Source organism: Zea mays, chromosome 3, assembly GCF_902167145.1.
Source record: "Zea mays cultivar B73 chromosome 3, Zm-B73-REFERENCE-NAM-5.0, whole genome shotgun sequence".
NCBI classification, from domain to species: domain Eukaryota; kingdom Viridiplantae; phylum Streptophyta; class Magnoliopsida; order Poales; family Poaceae; genus Zea; species Zea mays.
This window is the reverse complement of record NC_050098.1, coordinates 7,813,654-7,829,089: the sequence shown is the minus strand read 5'-3', so window position 1 is coordinate 7,829,089 and position 15,436 is coordinate 7,813,654.

Here is a 15,436-nt window from a genome sequence, read left to right as displayed (position 1 = left end):
TATGGATATATTTGATGTCATGATTAATTATATTTTATATGTCATCATCATAATGTTAATTTATGGAATTAAAATGACATGGAAAATGCCTATAATTCTAACAATCCAAAAACCTAATGTTAGGCATTTTTCTGTCAGAGGTTTTGCTGCTGTGCTAAAGCCTGATCCTTTTGATGGTAAAAACTTCTTGATATGGAAAGCTAAGATGGAATTGTGGCTAACTGCAATGTCTTGTTTTCATGCCGCTGAGGACAAGCCTGCCAACTTACCTCCTGAGGATGAGGCTAAGTTTAAGGCTGAAGACAACCTCTTTCGAGGAGCAGTAATTAGCGCACTGGATACAAAATTCCAGAAAAGCTATATCATCCTTCCCACAGGGAAAGAGCTGTGGGATGCTCTTGTTGGAAAGTTTGGAGTTACTGACGCTGGTAGCGAGCTGTACCTCATGGAGCAGCTGTATGACTACAAGATGGTTGAGAACCGATCTGTAGTGGAACAGGCTCATGAGTTTCAGGCACTAGCTAAGGAACTCGAACTTTTTCCTTGTCCTTTGCCTGACAAGTTTGTGGCTGGCGGTATAATCGCCAAGTTGCCACCTTCTTGGAAGGACTTTGCTACCTCTCTCAAACATAAGAGACAAGAGTTCAATGTGGAGGAGCTCATTGGTACTCTTGATGTTGAGGAAAGGGCTAGATCAAAGGACAATGGAAAAGGTGTGGAGACCTCTACTGCTAATGTGGTGCAGAAGAGAAACTTCCACAAGTTTAACAAGAAGAAAAACCAGAACAAACCAGAGAACGCGAATAAACCTGTTCAAACAACACAGTTTAAAAAGAAGAACAACAATAACAAGGGAAAGGGAGGTTGCTTTGTCTGTGGCAGTGATCAACATTGGGCTAGAGAGTGCCCTGATCGCAAGTTCACTCAGGACAAGAAATCAGCTAATGTTGTAACCACTGAAACTGGAGATGGAACATCTGGGTATGGTAATTCTTTACCATTTGTTCTCTCAGTTTGTAATTCACCTGAGTGGTGGATGGACAGTGGTGCAAATATTCATGTGTGTGCTGATGCCTCTATGTTCTCCTCCTACCAGGTCGGGAGGTCTGGCGCCTTGTTAATGGGAAATGGGTCGCGTGCTCATGTTCTTGGTGTTGGTACGGTCATTCTGAAGTTTACTTCGGGAAAGATGGTGCCATTGAAGAGCGTGCAGCATGTGCCCTCTATCAAGAAGAATCTCGTTAGTGCTTCTATGCTATGTCGAGATGGCTACAAAGTTGTTCTTGAGTCAAATAAATGTGTTGTGTCGAAACATGGTACTTTTGTTGGTAAAGGATATGACTGCGGAGGGTTGTTCCGCTTATCACTGCATGATGTGTGTAATAAACTCGTGAATTCTGTTCATTTTTCTGATGAGTCGGATTTATGGCATTCACGTTTTGTCATGCAAGCTTTGGCTGTCTTATGCGGTTAGCAAATATAAATTTAATTCCTAAATTTAATTTGGTCAAAAAGTCTAAGTGCCATGTGTGTGTTGAATCAAAACAACCTCGCAAGCCTCACAAGGCTGCTGAGGCGAGGAGTTTGGCACCTCTAGAACTTGTTCATTCTAATCTGTGCGAGATGAATGGAATTTTGACCAAAGGTGGTAAAAGATACTTTCTCACTTTTATAGATGACTCCACTAGATTTTGTTATGTGTATCTCTTAAAAACAAAAGATGAAGCGTTCAATTATTTTAAGGCCTATAAAGCTGAAGTAGAGAACCAACTTGAGAGGAAAATAAAACGTTTAAGGTCCGACCGAGGTGGAGAATATTTCTCTAATGTGTTCGATGAGTTCTGCGTGGAACATGGTATTATTCATGAGAGGACACCGCCATTCTCACCACAATCCAATGGGATTGCTGAAAGGAAAAACCGCACTCTAACAGATTTGGTGAATGCCATGTTGAGTACAGCGGGATTATCCAAGGCATGGTGGGGTGAGGCGATTTTGACAGCATGTCATGTCCTGAATAGAGTTCCAACAAAGAACAAAGAGATCACTCCATTTGAGGAATGGGAAAAGAGAAGAGTAAATCTCTCGTATTTGCGCACTTGGGGTTGCTTGGCTAAAGTGAATGTGCCAATCAACAAAAAGCGTAAACTTGGGCCTAAAACTGTTGACTGTATATTCCTTGGGTACTCTTTTCACAGCACTAGGTATAGGTTCTTAATTATAAAATCTGATGTGCCAGATATGTATGTTGATACTATCATGGAATCAAGAGACGCAACATTTTTTGAGAATGAGTTTCCTATGAAGAATACACCTAGTGATACAAGTCATGAGACTATAATTCCCCATGAGCACGAACTGTCGATTCCTTTAGATCATGCTGAGAATTCTCACGTGCACATCCCTGAGGAGGATGACACTATAGTCACTCGAAAGAGCAAGAGACAGAGGGTTGCAAAATCCTTTGGTAATGACTTTATAGTGTACCTTGTGGAAGACACACCAACTACCATTAGTGAGGCATATTCCTCTCCTGATGCTGACTTATGGAAGGAAGCAGTAAGGAGTGAGATGGAATCTATTATGTCTAATGGAACTTGGGAGGTCGTTGACCGTCCTTATGGTTGTCAACCTATAGGTTGCAAATGGATCTTCAAGAAAAAGCTTAGGCCTGATGGTACAATCGAGAGGTACAAGGCAAGGCTTGTGGCCAAAGGATATACCCAAAAGGAGGGTGAAGATTTCTTTGATACCTACTCACCAGTGGCTCGATTGACTACAATTCGCACATTAATAGCTGTGGCAGCCTCTTATGGTCTTATCATTCATCAGATGGATGTTAAGACAGCTTTCCTAAATGGAGAGTTGGATGAGGAGATCTATATGGATCAGCCAGAAGGGTTCATTGCGGATGGTCAAGAGAACAAGGTGTGCAGGTTGATAAAATCATTGTATGGCCTAAAATAAGCACCTAAGCAATGGCATGAAAAGTTTGATAATACTCTTACAGCAGCTGGCTTTGTTGTAAATGAATCTGACACGTGTGTATACTATCGGTATGGTGGGGGTGAGTCTGTTATGCTGTGCCTTTATGTTGATGACATTTTGATCTTTGGATCAAATCTCAATGTGATTGAGGAAGTTAAAAATCTTCTATCGAGCAATTTCGAGATGAAAGATTTGGGAGAAGCTGATGTCATTCTAAACATCAAGCTTGTTAGAGAAGCTGATGGTGGGGTAACTTTGTTACAATCCCATTATGTGGAAAAGGTATTGAGTCGCTTTGGTTTTAGTGACTGTGATCCTGCTCCAACACCTTATGATCCTAGTGTGCTATTGAGAAAGAATCGGAGAATAGCAAGGGATCAATTGACATACTCCCAGATCATTGGCTCGCTCATGTACCTTGCAAGTGCAACAAGGCCAGACATCTCTTATGCTGTGAGTAAGCTAAGTCGGTTTGTGTCGAAACCAGGAGATGATCACTGGCGTGCTCTTGAGAGAGTGTTGCGGTATTTGAAAGGTACTATGACATACGGTATTCATTATACCGGAAACCCAAAAGTGCTGGAAGGCTATTGTGATGCCAACTGGATTCCTGATGCTGATGAGCTTTATGCCACAAGCGGATATGTGTTTCTGTTTGGAGGTGGCGCTATTTCCTGGAAGTCTTGCAAGCAGACTATCTTAACGAAGTCTACAATGGAAGCAGAACTCGCAGCATTAGACACTGTTGGGGCTGAGGCCGAGTGGCTTCGTGATTTCCTATTGGACTTACCGGTAGTTGAAAAACCGATACCGGCTATTTCCATGAACTGTGACAATCAAACGGTGATTACAAAGGTTAACAGTTCTAGGAATAACATGAAGTCTACAAGGCATGTTAAGAGGAGATTGAAATCTGTCAGAAAGTTGAAAAACTTCGGAGTTATAACTGTGGATTATGTCCACACATCGAATAATCTGGCAGATCAATTCACTAAGGGTCTATCACGCAATGTGATAGAAAGTGCATCGAGGGAAATGGGTATGAGACCCATGTGAGATCTACTCTAGTGGTAACCTGCTCTATGTGATCGGAGATCCCGTGAAGTAGAGTGGAGAAACAAGCTAGGAGTAGGTTGTGAGGAAAGATCCCTTTCTTAACTCATTTCTGATGCACATCTTTCCTTTCTGTAAGGCAGGATGGTATTTACCTTAATGTATTCCAAGAGTCTTATAAAGGTGAGATGTTGTCCTACAGAACATCTTTTGAGGAATACACCTATATGAGTCAGACTGCTGGTCACAGTCTATGGGACTTGGGTAATCCCTAAATACTCATGAAAGGCACTGAAGTGTGACTTATATGCTTCTAAACAGCGGGAATACCCTTTTGCAGCCAAGTATCAGCAAAGGATTTGAGTGAATCTTATTTCGCACAAAACTGTCAATTCAAGGCTTAGTCCATTGTTCAGTTGTGAATGAGTGAAACTCTTATTCTAGATGGATGTTCAACTTAACAGTCTCCATCGAAACACTGGTATATCAAAGGATTGTGATTCTGATACTTCATCATTACAAACCCTAGAGTTTGGTGGGGATTGTTGAATCTTTTATGGGCTTGGCCCATTTATTGAATAAACTCTATGGTGTGTAATGGTGGAGAATACCAATAGTACCACATTGGAAGTCCAAGGGTCTGTTGGCTTGACTTATATGGTGGGATTTATTCCACTTAACTTGAGAAGTCAAGAAATGGACAAGGGCGTGCCACACGCGCGCGCGCGCGCCGCCGCCGCCGCCGCCGGCCGGGCGTGGCGAGGCGTGGCGAGGCGAGGCGAGGCGAGCCGAGTGGCTTCGTGATTTCCTATTGGACTTACCGGTAGTTGAAAAACCGATACCGGCTATTTCCATGAACTGTGACAATCAAACGGTGATTACAAAGGTTAACAGTTCTAGGAATAACATGAAGTCTACAAGGCATGTTAAGAGGAGATTGAAATCTGTCAGAAAGTTGAAAAACTCCGGAGTTATAACTGTGGATTATGTCCACACATCAAATAATCTGGCAGATCAATTCACTAAGGGTCTATCACGCAATGTGATAGAAAGTGCATCGAGGGAAATGGGTATGAGACCCATGTGAGATCTACTCTAGTGGTAACCTGCTCTATGTGATCGGAGATCCCGTGAAGTAGAGTGGAGAAACAAGCTAGGAGTAGATTGTGAGGAAAGATCCCTTCTTTAACTCATTTCTGATGCACATCTTTCCTATCTGTAAGGCAGGATGGTTTTTACCTTAATGTATTCCAAGAGTCTTATAAAGGTGAGATGTTGTCCTACAGAACATCTTCAGAGGAATACACCTATATGAGTCAGACTGCTAGTCACAGTCTATGGGACTTGGGTAATCCCTAAATACTCATGAAAGGCACTGAAGTGTGACTTATATGCTTCTAAACAGCGGGAATACCCTTCTGCAGCCTAGTATCAGCAAAGGATTTGAGTGAATCTTATTTCGCACAAAACTGTCAATTCAAGGCATAGTCCATTGTTCAGTTGTGAATAAGTGAAACTCTTATTCTAGATGGATGTTCAACTTAACAGTCTCCATCGAAACACTGGTATATCAAAGGATTGTGATTCTGATACTTCATCATTACAAACCCTAGAGTTTGGTGGGGATTGTTGGATCTTTTATGGGCTTGGCCCATTTATTGAATAAACTCTATGGTGTGTAATGGTGGAGAATACCAATAGTACCACATTGGAAGTCCAAGGGTCTTTTGCCTTGACTTATATGGTGGGATTTATTCCACTTAACTTGAGAAGTCAAGAATAGGACAAGGGCGTGCCACACGCGCGCGCGCGCGCCGCCGCCGCCGCCGGCCGGGCCGGGCGTGGCGTGGCGTGGCGTGGCGAGGCGAGGCGAGGCAGGCAGGCAGGCAGGCAGGCAGGCGAGCGGGCGTGATGTGGTTGTGTTAATTTTTAGCACTCACTAACCGCGTACGTCAGCCGAGTGACTCTGTCTCTTCGTCTGCCGAGTGACCCTGTCTCTTCGTCAGCCAGCCGAGTGACCCTTCTCCTTCAGCTGGCCGACTTATGGCGTGACTCGGCGAGTGCTGGCCGACTCATGACATGACTCGGCGAGAGCTGACCGACCCTTGGCGTGACTCGGCGACCTTTCTCCTTCAGCTTCCCTCTGCGAGAGGATAAATAGAGGAGCACCCCTTTCACTCGGTACACGCGAACACACCACTTTCAGAATCACAGTCCAGCCGCCGAGTGAGGGTATTTCCATCTCGTGACTCTGCGCGCACAGAGAAGCGAGAGGGCAGGTGCCTCCGAAGCCGGTGCCGTTCGAGACCTTGCACGGGGGATCGGCAATTAGGTTTTTGGGGAGCGTCTACGCGACTGCCCAAAACATCTACGACATGACAAAGGAAGTTGGACAAGGATCTGGATCAGAGCGCATGGGAGGGTATGCTCAGTTTATTTCCTTACTGTTTTGCATTCTACAGATTATATATGTTTAATATATGCATTTGTACTGTTTCATATATAGCAAAGAGTTTATCTCATCTGTTCTGTTACCTTATAATGTGTTATATCTGTTTGTTTTAATTTTACAATCATGCTGTTTATGTTTCTATTTGTTTATTTTCAATTGTTCAGTCAGTCTACATGTTTATCGTATTTATATGATTTATATAATTCATATGCTATATGTTCTCATGATCCATATTGTTATGGATATATTTGATGTCATGATTAATTATATTTTATATGTCATCATCATAATGTTAATTTATGGAATTAAAATGGCATGGAAAATGCCTATAATTCTAACAGTTGCTCATGGTGAGGTGGACGGTGACGACATTGGTGGATTGAGATAGGCGCAAAGACGATGGATTGGATGGATGTCGTTGTGGTGGGCATGGTGGAGGCGGAACAAGAAGAAGTCGTGGTGGACATCTAGAAATTCTAGGATTATGTTACCATTATAGATTGAATGACATGATACTCTCTAGAGTCACAACTCTCATATTAGTAATAGAGATAATCTTCCATGTTTAACAGATCGTGACATGACTAAAAACATAGCTCTCGAAACATTTGACTATTTTACTTATAATGGGGATAACCTTCTTTTGTAACACTAACAAGTTATACTATTAGTCTTGCCTCAAACCAGAAGACTATTTGAGATCTACTAACAATAGAGGTAACCTATGTTTATTACTAATAGCTAGATGCATTATTAGTCCAACCTCAAACGAGTTGAGACTATCCGAGGAATAGTTTTAGACCTTGTTTAAATGCACTAAAGGTAATAGTTAGAGCGACTCTAAAAGGATGCTTGAGAGCACCTAGAGGGGGGGTGAATAGGTGATCCTGTAACACTTAAAACTTAGGCCACAAAAACTTGGTTAAGTGTTAGCACAATAACCGCCAAGTGGCTAGAGAGGAATCTTCAACAAAACACAATAACCAACAAGATCAATCACAGAGATGGCACGGTGGTTATCCCGTGGTTCGGCCAAGACCAACGCTTGCCTACTCCACGTTGTGGCGTCCCAACGGACGAGGGTTGCAATCAACCCCTCTCAAGCGGTCCAAAGACCCACTTGAATACCATGGTGTTTTGCTTGCTTTTTCTCAATCCCGTTTGCGAGGAATCTCCACAACTTGGAGCCTCTCGCCCTTACACTTGAAATTCACAAAGAAACACGGAGCAAGGGAGGGATTAGCAACGCACTCAAGACAAGAAATCACAGCAACACCACGCACACAAGTCGCAACGAGAGCTCACAACACAACTCAATGAGTTCACCACTCAACTAGAGCTCTAATTGCTATCGCAAAGAATCAAAGACGCGGAATCGATGTCTTGGTGCTTAGGAATGTTGTAGGAATGCTTGGTGTGTTCCTCCATGTGCCTAGGGGTCCCTTTTATAGCCCCAAGGCAGCTAGGAGCCGTTGAGAGCAATCTAGGAAGGCTGATCTTGCCTTCTGTCGACTGGCGCACCGGACAGTCCGGTGCACACCGGACACTGTCCGGTGCCCGATTTCCTTCCATAAATGGCGTAGCCGACCGTTGGCAGCCTGAGAGCCGTTGGCGCACCGGACATGTCCGGTGCACACCGGACAGACCGGTGCCCCCTTCTAGCCGTTGGCTCAGCCACGTGTCCCGCGCAGATCGCGCGACCAACCGTTGGCCCTGCCGACCGTTGGCTCACCGGACAGTCCGGTGCACACCGGACAGTCCGGTGAATTATAGCCGTACGTCGATGATGAATTCCCGAGAGCGACGAGTTCGCCTGTGAACGACCCACCGGACAGTCCGGTGCACCACCGGACAATCCGGTGAATTATAGCCGTACACCGCCGTCGAAGTCCCGAGAGCAGCCTTTTCCCTCGAGCCAGCCTGGCGCACCGGACACTGTCCGGTGCACCTCCGGACACTGTCCGGTGCACCACCGGACAGTCCGGTGCACCCAGACTGAGCAGACTTTGGCTGCTCGAGCCATCTCTTTTCCAACTCGATTTTTTCTGTTTCCAGCACTTAGACACAATACATTAGTCTCTAAAACAATGTACTAAGTCTGAGAAACATACCTTTATTCTTGATTTGTACTTTGTCCACCTTTTTACACTTAGGCACTTGTGTTGGACACTAAATCACCAAAATACTTAGAAATGGCCCAAGGGCACATTTCCCTTTCAATCTCCCCCTTTTTGGTGATTTATGCCAACACAACATAAAGCAAGTAGAACAAGTACAAAAACAATTCAAATAAGAACTCAAAATTGTTTTGATTCAATTTGACATATATGGATCACTCTATGCCACCACTTGGTTTGTTTTTGCAAATCAAACTCAAATTTCTATCTCTAAGTCAAACACACATGTTAAGACATAAAGAGAGTCATTCCAAGAGAAATTGATTCAAGATTTCAAAAACTCCCCCTTTTTCCCATAATCAACACTTCCCCCCACAAGAAGCCAACTTTTGACAAGAGAGACAACAAGAGAGTTTTGACAAACCAAAAGCTCTATTCTACTATTTTCAAAATCTCTCAAGTGGTAGCTGATCCATTTATCGCTTTGGCCTTTATTTTCTCCCCCTTTGGCATCAAGCACCAAAACGGGATCAACCTTGGCCCTTTAACCCCATTGCCTCACCAAAATCTTCAAATAAGAACACATAGGCAATAAGAGTATAAAGATGAACTTGGAAAAGTTACTCTTTTCATCGGAGTGCAGTGGAAGTCTTGCATGGTCCAAGTCCACCTTTTCCCTTTCAATCCTCCTTTGAGACTAAAACAACCAAACTCAAGTACATGGTTAGTCTTAAAGGGTCAAGTTGTAGCACAACTCCCCCTAAATATGTGCATCACTTGCAAAAAGGACTTGTGAGGTCCAGGGAGTGTTTGTACAACTTGAGCACCACAATAAGCAACAAAATGCAGAATGAACATGATCAAAGGCATAAACACATGTATGCTACATTTCAATCCAAGTTCCGCGAATCTAAGATATTGAGCTCACTACGCAGCCTGCAAAAGGTCTTCTCATCTAGAGGCTTGGTAAAGATATCGGCTAGCTGGTTCTCGGTGCTAACATGAAACACTTCGATATCCCCCTTTTGCTGGTGGTCTCTCAAAAAGTGATGCCGGATGTCAATGTGCTTTGTGCGGCTGTGCTCAACAGGATTTTCCGCTATTCGGATAGCACTCTCATTATCACATAGGAGTGGGACTTTGCTCAGATTGTAGCTAAAGTCCCAGAGGGTTTGCCTCATCCAAAGTAGTTGCGCACAACACTGTCCTGCGGCAACGTACTCGGCCTCAGCGGTGGATAGGGCAACAGAGGTTTGTTTCTTAGAGTTCCATGACACCAGGGACCTTCCTAAGAATTGGCACGTCCCCGATGTACTCTTCCTATCGACCTTACATCCAGCATAGTCGGAATCTGAGTACCCAATCAAGTCAAAGTTAGACCCCTTTGGATACCAGATCCCGAAGCAAGGCGTAGCGACTAAATATCGAAGAATTCGCTTCACAGCCACTAAGTGACACTCCTTAGGATCAGATTGAAATCTAGCACACATGCATACGCTAAGCATAATATCAGGTCTACTAGCACATAAATAAAGCAAAGAACCTATCATGGACGGGTATGCTTTTTGATCAACGGACTTACCTTCTTTGTTGAGGTCGGTGTGTCCGTCGGTTCCCATCGGCGTCTTTGCGGGCTTGGCGTCCTTCATCCCAAACCTCTTTAGCAAATCTTGCGTGTACTTCGTTTGGGAGATGAAGGTGCCGTCCTTGAGTTGCTTCACTTGGAACCCAAGGAAGTAGTTCAACTCGCCCATCATCGACATCTCGAATTTCTGCGTCATAACCCTGCTAAACTCTTCACAAGACGTTTGATTAGTAGAACCAAATATTATGTCATCGACATAAATTTGGCACACAAAAAGATCACCATCGCAAGTCTTAGTAAAAAGAGTTGGATCGGCTTTCCCAACCTTGAAAGCATTCGCAATTAAAAAGTCTCTAAGGCATTCATACCATGCTCTTGGGGCTTGCTTAAGTCCATAGAGCGCCTTAGAGAGCTTACACACGTGGTCGGGGTACCGTTCATCCTCGAAGCCAGGGGGTTGCTCCACGTACACCTCCTCCTTGATCGGCCCGTTGAGGAAAGCGCTCTTCACATCCATTTGGTACAACCTGAAAGAATGGTGAGCGGCATATGCTAGCAAGATACGAATTGATTCTAGCCTAGCCACAGGAGCAAAAGTCTCCTCAAAGTCCAAACCTGCGACTTGGGCATAACCTTTTGCCACAAGTCGAGCCTTGTTCCTCGTCACCACCCCGTGCTCGTCCTGTTTGTTGCGGAACACCCACTTGGTTCCCACAACATTTTGCTTGGGACGAGGCACCAGTGTCCAAACTTCATTGCGCTTGAAGTTGTTGAGTTCCTCCTGCATGGCCAACACCCAGTCCGGATCTAGCAAGGCCTCTTCTACCCTGAAAGGCTCAATAGAAGAGACACAAGAGTAATGCTCACAAAAATTAACTAATCTTGAACAAGTAGTTACTCCCTTGCTAATATCACCCAGTATTTGATCGACGGGATGATCCCTTTGGATCGTCGCTCGAACTTGGGTTGGAGGTGCCTGAGGTGCTTCTTCCTCTTCAACTTGATCATCCTGTGCTCCCCCTTGATCATGCGCCTCCACTTGAGGTACCTGTTCGTAATCTTGGGTTGGGGGATGCACCATAGTTGAGGAAGACGGTTGATCTTGCTCCAATTGTTCCTGAGGCCGCACATCTCCAATCGCCATGGTGCGTATCGCGGCCGTTGGAACGTCTTCTTCATCTACATCATCAAGATCAACAACTTGCTCTCTTGGAGAGCCATTAGTCTCATCAAATACAACGTCGCTAGAGACTTCAACTAAACCCGATGATTTGTTGAAGACCCTATACGCCTTAGTATTTGAATCATAACCTAATAAAAACCCTTCTATAGCTTTGGGAGCAAATTTAGAGGTTCTACCTTTCTTCACAAGAATATAACACTTGCTCCCAAATACACGAAAATAAGATACATTGGGTTTGTTACCAGTTAGCAGCTCATATGAAGTCTTCTTGAGGAGGCGGTGAAGGTAGACCCTGTTGATGGCGTGGCAAGCCGTGTTCACAGCTTTCGACCAAAAACGCTCGGGGGTCTTGAACTCTCCAAGCATAGTCCTCGCCATATCAATGAGCGTCCTGTTCTTCCTCTCTACCACACCATTTTGCTGAGGTGTGTAGGGAGCGGAGAACTCGTGCTTGATCCCCTCCTCCTCAAGGAACTCCTCCACTTGAAGATTCTTGAATTCGGACCCGTTGTCGCTTCTTATCTTCTTCACCTTGAGCTCAAACTCATTTTGAGCTCTCCTTAGGAAGCGCTTGAGGGTCCCTTGGGTTTCAGACTTATCCTGCAAAAAGAACACCCAAGTGAAGCGGGAAAAGTCATCAACAATAACTAGACCATACTTACTTCCCCCTATGCTCAGATAGGCGACGGGTCCAAAGAGGTCCATATGCAGCAGCTCCAGAGGTCTTGAAGTGGTCATCACATTCTTGCTGTGATGTGCTCCTCCCACCTGTTTCCCTGCTAGACAAGCTGCACAAGGTCTATCTTTTTTGAAATGTACATTGGTTAGACCTATCACGTGTTCTCCCTTTAGAAGCTTGTGGAGGTTCTTCATCCCCACATGTGCTAAGCGGCGATGCCACAACCAGCCCATGCAAGTCTTAGCAATTAAGCATGCATCTAGACCGGCCTCTTCTTTTGCAAAATCAACTAAATAAAGTTTGCCGTCTAGTACACCCTTAAAAGCTAATGAACCATCACATCTCCTAAAGACAGACACATCTACATTTGTAAATAGACAATTATATCCCATATTACATAATTGACTGACAGATAGTAAATTATATCCAAGAGACTCAACTAAAAACACATTAGAGATAGAGTGCTCATTTGATATTGCAATCTTGCCTAAACCTTTCACCTTGTCTTGGTTCCCATCACCAAATATGATTGAATCTTGGGAATCCTTATTCTTGACGTAGGAGGTGAACATCTTCTTCTCCCCCGTCATATGGTTTGTGCATCCGCTGTCGATAATCCAGCTTGAACCCCCGGATGCATAAACCTGCAAGGCAAATTTAGGCTTGGGTCTTAGATACCCAACTCTTGTTGGGTCCTACAAGGTTAGTCACAATTTCCTTAGGGACCCAAATGCAAGTTTTATCACCCTTGCATTTTGCCCCTAATTTCCTAGCAACTATCTTCCTATCCTTTCTACAAATAGCAAAGGAAGCATTCAAAGCATGATAAATTGTAGAGGGACCATTCATAACTTTTCTAGGAGCATGATGAATATTTTTCCTAGGCACATGATGAATATTTTTCCTAGGCATATCTCTATCATGCATATAGGAAGAACTAGGAGCAAACATAGCGTAAGAATCATAGGCATGTGAATCAAAAGCATTACAACTCCTATGAGACTGTCTTCTATCAAAGTACATAAAAGCATGGTTCTTTTTAGTACTACTTGCCATAGGGGCCTTCCCTTTCTCCTTGGCGGAGATGGGAGCCTTATGGCTTGTTAAGTTCTTGGCTTCCCTCTTGAAGCCAAGCCCATCCTTAATTGAGGGGTGTCTACCAATCGTGTAGGCATCCCTAGCAAATTTTAGTTTATCAAAATCGCTTTTGCTAGCCTTAAGTTGGGCATTAAGACTAGCCATTTCATCATTTAACTTTGCAATAGAAGCTATGTGTTCACTACAAGCATCAATATCAAAATCTTTACATCTATTGCAAATAATAACATTTTCTACACAAGTTGTTGATTTCCTAGCTATTTCTAACTTAGCATTCAAATCATCATTAATGCTCCTTAAGCTAGAAATTGTCTCATGGCAAGAAGATAATTCACAAGAAAGCATTTCATTTCTTTTAACTTCTAAAGCATGAGATTTTTGTGCTTCTACAAATTTGTCATGTTCTTCATACAACAAATCTTCTTGTTTTTCTAGAAGCCTATTCTTATCATTCAACGCATCAATTAATTCATTAATTTTATCTACCTTGGTTCTATCTAGGCCTTTAAATAGACATGAATAATCTATTTCATCCTCATCACTAGATTCGTCCTCACTTGAAGAAGCATAAGTAGAGTCTCGAGTACATACCTTCTTCTCCCTTTCCATAAGGCATGTGTGACGCTCATTGGGGAAGAGGGATGACTTGTTGAAGGCGGTGGCGGCGAGTCCTTCATTGTCGGAGTTGGACAAGGAGCAATCCGAATCCCACTCCTTGCCAAGATGTGCCTCGCCCTTTGCCTTCTTATAGTTCTTCTTCTCCCTCTTGTTCCCTTGATCCTGATCACTATCATTGTCGGGACAGTTAGCAATGAAATGACCAAGCTTACCACATTTGAAGCATGAGCGCTTCCCCTTTGTCTTGGTCTTGCTTGGCTGCCCCTTGCGACTCTTAAGCGTCGTCTTGAATCTTTTGATGATGAGGGCCATCTCTTCATCATTAAGTCCGGCCGCCTTAATTTGTGCTACCTTGCTAGGTAGCGCCTCCTTGCTCCTTGTTGCTTTGAGAGCAACGGGTTGAGGCTCATTGATTGGACCGTTTAGAGCGTCGTCCATGTACCTCGCCTCCTTGATCATCATTCGCCCGCTAACGAATTTTCCAAGAACTTCTTCGGGCGACATTTTGGTGTACCTGGGATTCTCACAAATATTATTCACCAAATGAGGATCAAGAACGGTAAAGGACCTTAGCATCAGTCGGACGACGTCGTGGTCCGTTCATCGCGTGCTTCCGTAGCTCCTTATTTTGTTGATAAGGGTCTTGAGCCGGTTGTATGTTTGTGTCGGCTCCTCGCCCCTTATCATCGCGAATCGTCCAAGCTCGCCTTCCACCAACTCCATCTTGGTGAGCAAGGTGACGTCGTTCCCCTCATGAGAAATCTTGAGGGTGTCCCATATTTGCTTGGCATTATCCAAGCCGCTCACTTTGTGGTATTCATCCCTGCACAATGAAGCTAGAAGAACAGTAGTAGCTTGTGCATTCTTATGAATTTGCTCATTAATGAACATGGGACTATCCGTACTATCAAAGTGCATTCCACTCTCTACAATCTCCCATATACTAGGATGGAGAGAGAACAAGTGACTACGCATTTTGTGATTCCAAAATCCGTAGTCCTCTCCATCAAAATGAGGAGGTTTACCAAGTGGGATAGATAATAAATGAGCATTTGTACTTTGAGGAATACGAGAGTAGTCAAAAGAAAAGTTCGAATTAACCGGTTTCCTTCTCTCGTAGTCATTGTGGTCGTCGTCATTTTGGGAAGAAGTAGACTCATCGCTGTCGTCGTAGTAGACGATCTCCTTGATGCGCCTCGTCGTCTTCTTCTTCCCTTCCTTCCGTCTATGGCCCGAGCCGGAGTCGGTAGGCTTGTCGTCCTTCGGCTCGTTGACGAAGGATTCCTTCTCTTTGTCGTTGATCACGATTCCCTTCCCCTTAGGATCCATCTCTTCGGGCGGTTAGTCCCTTTGTGAAGAGAACGGCTCTGATACCAATTGAGAGCACCTAGAGGGGGGGGTGAATAGGTGATCCTGTAACACTTAAAACTTAGGCCACAAAAACTTGGTTAAGTGTTAGCACAATAACCGCCAAGTGGCTAGAGAGGAATCTTCAACAAAACACAATAACCAACAAGATCAATCACAGAGATGGCACGGTGGTTATCCCGTGGTTCGGCCAAGACCAACGCTTGCCTACTCCACGTTGTGGCGTCCCAACGGACGAGGGTTGCAATCAACCCCTCTCAAGCGGTCCAAAGACCCACTTGAATACCACGGTGTT